A 6,835-nucleotide genomic window follows, 5' to 3' on the forward strand; every position below is an offset into this window, starting at 1 on the left:
GATTTGAACATAACACAACATGGTCTCATTCTCTGAGTTTGCCTTTGTACATTTGAATGCATTTTATTCCCATTTTGGGCATATTTCAAGATGATTATTTCAGTAAGAAGTGAACAAATTTGCCAGACATAGTGACACAAGCCTGTAATCCCAGTGAAGCAGAGGATCTCAAGTTTGAGGCTAGCCTCCGAAACTTAGCAAGATCCTCAGCATTTTAATGAGACCCTGTCTCAAAATACAAAATACAACTGGGATGTAGCTCAGTGGTAAAACATCACTGGGTTCAATACCTAGGATCCTAAAAAAGAAAAGAAATGAAAAATTGATTTGTTTTTAACCTCTAAAAATAGGAAATTATGGAACTTTCCGAATTAAGCAGTTTTCAAATTATAAAATTGTGTAAAGGCAGAAGGAAGTAAAAATCTTTCTTCTTCAAGTCAAGAAACCAACCATCATAAAACACATCAGGTTCTGCATGGTCACAGGGTCACTGGTTTGAGTCAGTGTGCATCCCATTACTAATTACACACTCCCTTCCCAGGCTCATTCAGTGATCTGACCTCACCTCAGAGCTAATGGCAATTATTCCCTTTCAGCTGTCTGTACTTGAGAAAAACAGTGGACTTCAACATCCCTCCTGGTAGATGTCCCTGCACTGCTATGGCCCCCAGTTTGTGGAATAGGTGCTCCTAAAATATTTTTTCCATGAAAAACACTTTTAGAGCTGGTCTTTACATATTTAAAATTTCTACACCGTGATTTTGTGTGGTTTTAACTATTGTATTAAGACACAACATATAGAAAAATACAACTAAGTCTATAGCTTGAATAGAATCAGAACACACCTGTTTGATTAGTAAATGAAGAAACAGAACATAGCTCCTTCAGGCCTCCTGCCAACTCAGTCTCCACCCTCAAGGAAAATTCTGGCAGCATAGATTCCTTCTGCCTGTGTTTGAAATGGGAGCAGGTAGTATTATTTCGTTAATGCCTCCTTTCACTCAACTTTGTTTTGCCTTCTGTTGTTCCCTGTGTTTCCTTACTTTCTGGTGAATGATTAAGCGAACACGGTTGATCTACCAACAATAATGCCCAACTCTTTCAGCAAGAACACATTGATCATGAAAGCATTGTTTTTAATGAACCAGAGGGTAGCACTGTTCTCTTCTGACACAGAAAATAATCCCAGCAACTAGGGAGGCTGAGGCACGTTTCTGTTCCTCAGAGATAATTTTGGATCACATACTTCTCCTCTAAAAATCACTACAGAAAGAAAATCATCTTTGCTTTCTCTGAAGAGTAGTCACATTTTAAAGGGGTATGATAGATTTTAAAAAGAAATCATAGATCTCTGTGACTTTAGTTGTTTATGTCTTAGCACATTTGACCTTTGCTCCTAAGAAGAGATGGACTCAAGAATTGGTTGAGTTGAGCTTGAAACACCAGTGTACCCTTTAATTAGCTGTTTAAGTAATTAGCAAGTCACTTAACACTTGGTATTAACTTTGCTTAATTATAAAATGAGGGTCTGGACAAGATCAGTCCCTAAACTGGAACTGTGAACCTTAGAAAGAATTATGCAAAACTCTGTTTTCATCAGATTCTCAGACCAGTGACATAAGAAAGGTTAAAATCATTGTGCCCCTACCCAAGGGTCTGACTCATCTGTCTACTAGGGTCTAAGGATGTGTGCATTGCTAACAAGTTCCCAGGAAGTGCTGATCCTTCTGTGTCAGAATCACACTTTGAAAACTGCTGGGACAAATGGTTACTAAGGTCTATTTTTGTGCTGACTTTCTAAAGTACATCATGTCCTCAGCCAAAGAGATGGATTGTAGTTTGCTCAACTCTGTATTTTTGATTGCCATTTAGCACAATGCATAGCTTGCAGGAAGTTGGTGTTCAGTGAATGTTTGAATGAATAAATGAGCAAATATACATTAAAAATTCCTTTTTGAGGGGTTGATGATAAATTTATCCTTATGTGCTTCTATTCCTTCTTTTTAAAGTTCAACAGTGGGCCCACAGTTTGCTTTTTAGTGAGTACTTGGATTAATGTACTAAATAGAACTGCAACATTATTGATTGTGTCATTCTCTGAAACAGAGCCAATAAAATGTGTTCCCATAATTTATTTATAAAATAGTCTTGACGCTTTATTACGTATCTCCAAACAAAACAAAAATATTAGCTGGATGTGGTGGTGCATGCCTATAATCCCAGCAACTCGGGAGGCTGAGGCAGGAGGATTGCAAGTTCAAGGCCAACCTCAGCAATTTAGCCAGGCTCTAAGCAACTTAGCAAGACCGTGTCTCAAAATAAAAAACATTAAAAGGAGGGGCGCTTGGGATGCAGCTCAATGGTAAAGTGCTCCTGGATTCCATCCCTACTACCAAAAAACAACTTTCCTGTGAGAGTTGTGTCACCTGACTCTGTAACAACCCAACCAACACATTGTAGGCATTGACCACAAAATATTGGCTGACTGAGTCCTTCAGCCTAACTTCTACACCCTAGAGCCGGTCTAAGACAGTAAAATATCACTGGGCTAGGTCACCAATTCTCAGACTTTAATGTGCATCATATCCCCCAAGAGTGCTTGTTAATTACAGATGACTGGCAATAGTTCCAGGAGCTCTGACTCAGGACCCCTGGACACTGGTGGGACCTGAGGATTTGCCTTTCTAACAAGTTCCCAGGTGGTTCCACTGCTGCTAATCCAGTGACTCCAGATTGAGAACTACTGAGCTAGTTGATTCCTAATCTCCAGTAAAAGGCAGTTTGAAGCAAACCCGCCCCATAGATTGAAAGCTTGGGTTAGGCCAGCTCAAAAGCTATTGAATTTCCATAATTTCCAACTTAATTCTCCCTAACTCTTGTCTTCTCCGAAACCCTAAAATATTCTCAAGAGGCATGGGAAGGTTGGAAATACCTCCACTTGAAATCCTGGACTTTCTACAACAGACTACATCTTCGGATAAATCCTACATCCTATCTCAGCATTCTCTTTTCCCTTTACCAGGAAAGCCAACGACTTTCTAAGTGCAATCCCCAGACCAGCGTCATCAGTATTATGGGGGAGCTTGCTAGAAATGCATGTTGTTAGCACCCACACCAGACCTGCTAAATTAGAAAGAGGAAGGGGGGTCCTCTATTTACGAAGCCCTCCTGGTGGCTCTGATGCATGCTCAGGTTGAAGAACCACTAATCTAGCCTAACCTTCAGGTGCCTACCCATCTTGGAACACACCGCCAAAGAGACTGAAGGGTAGCAGACAATTACAACAGAGACAGGACCAGGCATTGACACAATTAGTGAGATGGCAGATTTCATTTTATTTTTTAAGGTTGATTGAAGATTGAAAAGTTTTAAAAAAGAGAGAGGCAGAGAGACTGGAAAGCATTTCTGGAGGCAAGGTTAACAGCATCCTCCAGCAGTTTTTACCTGATGTAAGAGGATGCCTGTCAGCCCCCTGTAGCCATATGACTCAGATAGAGTCATGAAAATAACTGGCTGCTATTATAAACTCATTCCCAAGTATGTGGGAACTGGCTTTTCTCAACTTTTCTGTTTTCTCATTAAACAAAGAAATAAAAATATATTCAGTTTCCCCTCACCCTTCTTTCCAGTAGGCTCATCAAGTGCAAGGGCACGTTTTGCAGTACCAAAAGGCAGCTCTTGTGAATATGATGGAATCTAGGAGATGAATCATTATAACATACCTCAAAATAAACTGATGGATAATTGAGAGGAACCCAGGGGCATAAGAGGAGTGAAAAATGAATGGATTTTCTGTGTACTTGCATATTGGAATCTACATAGCAGAGCACAACTTAACAGGCTTGCAGAAAAAAGATTGAGAAATTCTGAGGCAGCACTAATGCACTATAACACGTGAATAATTTGATCATTTATCTTTTCTGGCCCAACTTCAAAGTTTTCCCATGGATTTTAGAAAAGCTGTTCATTTTGCCCATATGGCCTCTAGTCTTTTATTCTAATCAAAACATGTTTCACATCATAGCATGTACATCCTAAATGACTTCTAAACATTATGAGCAGGGGCAATGGCCCATGGATGATTTACAAGTACTGTGTTTAATTTCCAGATATTTGGGTTTTTCTAATATATTATAGTCACTGCTTTCTAGTTGAATTTCTTTGTCGTCAGAGAACATACACAGTATGATTTCAGTGCTTTTAAATTTACTGAGACTCGTTTTATAGCCCAGCATATGGTCTATCTTGGTGAATGTACCATGTGCTCTTGAAAACAATGTGTATTCTGCAGTTGTTGAATGGAGTGTTCTATAAATATCAATGAGCTCTTGGTGGTGGATTGCTTTGTTTGGAGATTCTGCATCATTAATTTTTTTTTTATTTGCGTAGTTATATCAGTGACTAAAAAGGGGTATTAAAATCTCTGGCTATGATTATAAACTGTCTGTTTCTCTGTTTAACTTAGCCACTTTTGTTTCATGTATCTGGAAGCTCTATTATTAGATGTGTATACATCTAAAACTTATGTCTCTTGCATGTTCGGCTAGTTTTTCATTATGAAATATCCCACTTTGCCTCTGGTAATAATCTTTATTTTGAATTCTACTTTATCTGATATTAGCATAGTACTCCACCCTTTTAGGCATAGTGTTTGCATGACATATCTTTTTTATTCATTAACTTTCAACCTATCTGTCTTTGTACTTAAAGTATAGCTCTTGTATACATACAGCACATTACTGAGTCTTGCTTTAAAAGAAAAAAAAAAAAAAAAAAACCCTGGAACTGGGAACATAGTTTAGTGATGGAGGACTTGACTACCCTGGGTTTGAAACCCAGCACTGAAAAAAAAAAATCTGTTCGGATAATCTTTGCCTTTCAAATATTATGTTTGGTTCATTATTGTTATCATTGTTATTCCAAGGATGATTGAGCCCAGGGGTGCTTAACCACTGAGCCACATCCCCAGCCATTTTTATTTTTTTATTTGAGACAGGATCTTGCTAGGTTGCTTAGAGCCCTGATAAATTGCTGAGGTTGGTTTCAAACCTGTGATCCTCCTGCATCAGCCTCCCGAGTCACTAGGATTATAGGCATGAGCCACCATGGCTGGCTTGGTCCATTATTGATGTGGTTGAATTTAAGTCTACAATTTTACAGTTTATGTTCCCCTGATGTCTCTTAGGTTTTATTCCTCTGTCCCTCCTTTCCTGGCTTCATTTTGAATTCATCGAACATTTTTTTAAATCCTGTTTGGGGACAGGGTTGTGGCTCAGTGGTAGAGTGCTTGCCTAGCATGAATGAGGTCCTTGGTTCGATCCTTAGCACCACATAAAAATAATAATAAGATTCTGTTTTAATTTGTCTATTGCCCGTTAGTTATACCCCTCCACAGACCATCACTAGGGGTTGAATCCAGGGGTGCTTTACCACTAAGTTACATCCCCAGTCCTTTTTATTTTTGATTTTGAGACAGGACCTATCTAAATTGCCCCAGACACTGCTTCTTGAGTCACTGGGATTACAGGAATGCCACCATGCCTGACAAGTGACACTTCTTTTGGTTATCTTTATACTGTTATCTTTATACTGTTTCACTAGGGATTTATAATATACTATCTTAAGTTTTCATTCTACTGTGATTATCTTTATACTGTTTCACTAGGGATTTATAATAGACTGTCTTAAGTTTTCATTCTAGGTAGAATAGCTATTGTAGTATACTGCATAAGACATAAATGCCTTGAGATTGTATAGGTCAATGTACTCTCTCCCCAATCTTTTATATAGTCATTGTCATATGTATTACATCTAAAAACATAAACTTCATAATATAATGCTATTAATTTTTATTTTAGACAGTTCTATGTATTTTTATGAGTGATGCTGGGGATCGAACCCAATGCCTTGCACACCCTAAGCACATACTCTACTGCTGAGCTATGTCCGCCTCCCCCAGTTCTATGCATATTTTAACCCTCCTCCAGTTCTATGCATATTTTAAATAATTTGAGAGAAATCTGTGCTATGTTTTAAGCATATGCCCCCAAAGTTCATGTGTTAGAGGCTTAATCTCCAAATTCTTTGGTTAATGGTATTTGTAAGTTGGGCCGTTAGGAAGTATTTAGGGACAGATGAAGTCACCAGGGAACCTGGGATGGCATTCATGGCTTTATAAGAATAAGAAGAGAACTGAGCTGGACACTACCTGTGTTTCACCATGTGATGCCTCCACCACATTGTGTTGCAGCAAGAAGGCCCTTGCCAGATGCTATGCAGATGCCAATGCCACGTACTTAGTATTCCCAGTCTTCAGAACCATGACTCTAATAAACCTCTATTCTTTATAAATTATCAGATCTCAGGTATTCAATTATAGCAACAGAAAACAGACAGTTTAACCTATTTGTATATCATTTCTGGTGTTCCACTTCATAAATAATCAGCATTTCCATCTGATATAATTTCTTTCTCATAAAACAAAACCCTATTTTTAGAATTTCTAGTAGTATAGTTGTGCAGAAAAATGTTCTTAGTTTTTCAGTTTTTGTTTTTGTTTTTGTTTTTTTGCAGTGCTGGGGATCAAACCTCACACATGCTATACCACTGAGATCATGGCCTCTCGGTTCTTTTTTCTTATCTTTATAGGATTTTGGTTCCATTTCTTAAAAAGTCAGAGAATTCAGGGCTGGGAATGCAGCTTGGTGGTAGAGCACATGCCTGGCATGTGAGAGGCCCTGGGTTCAATCCCCAATACTACTCACGGTGGTGACATAATGACCTATGTCTATAAGTCTACACTTCCAAAAATAAGATCCAGACTTGAAGAAGCTCT

This window comes from Sciurus carolinensis, chromosome 8, assembly GCF_902686445.1.
Source record: "Sciurus carolinensis chromosome 8, mSciCar1.2, whole genome shotgun sequence".
Lineage (NCBI taxonomy): Eukaryota > Metazoa > Chordata > Mammalia > Rodentia > Sciuridae > Sciurus > Sciurus carolinensis.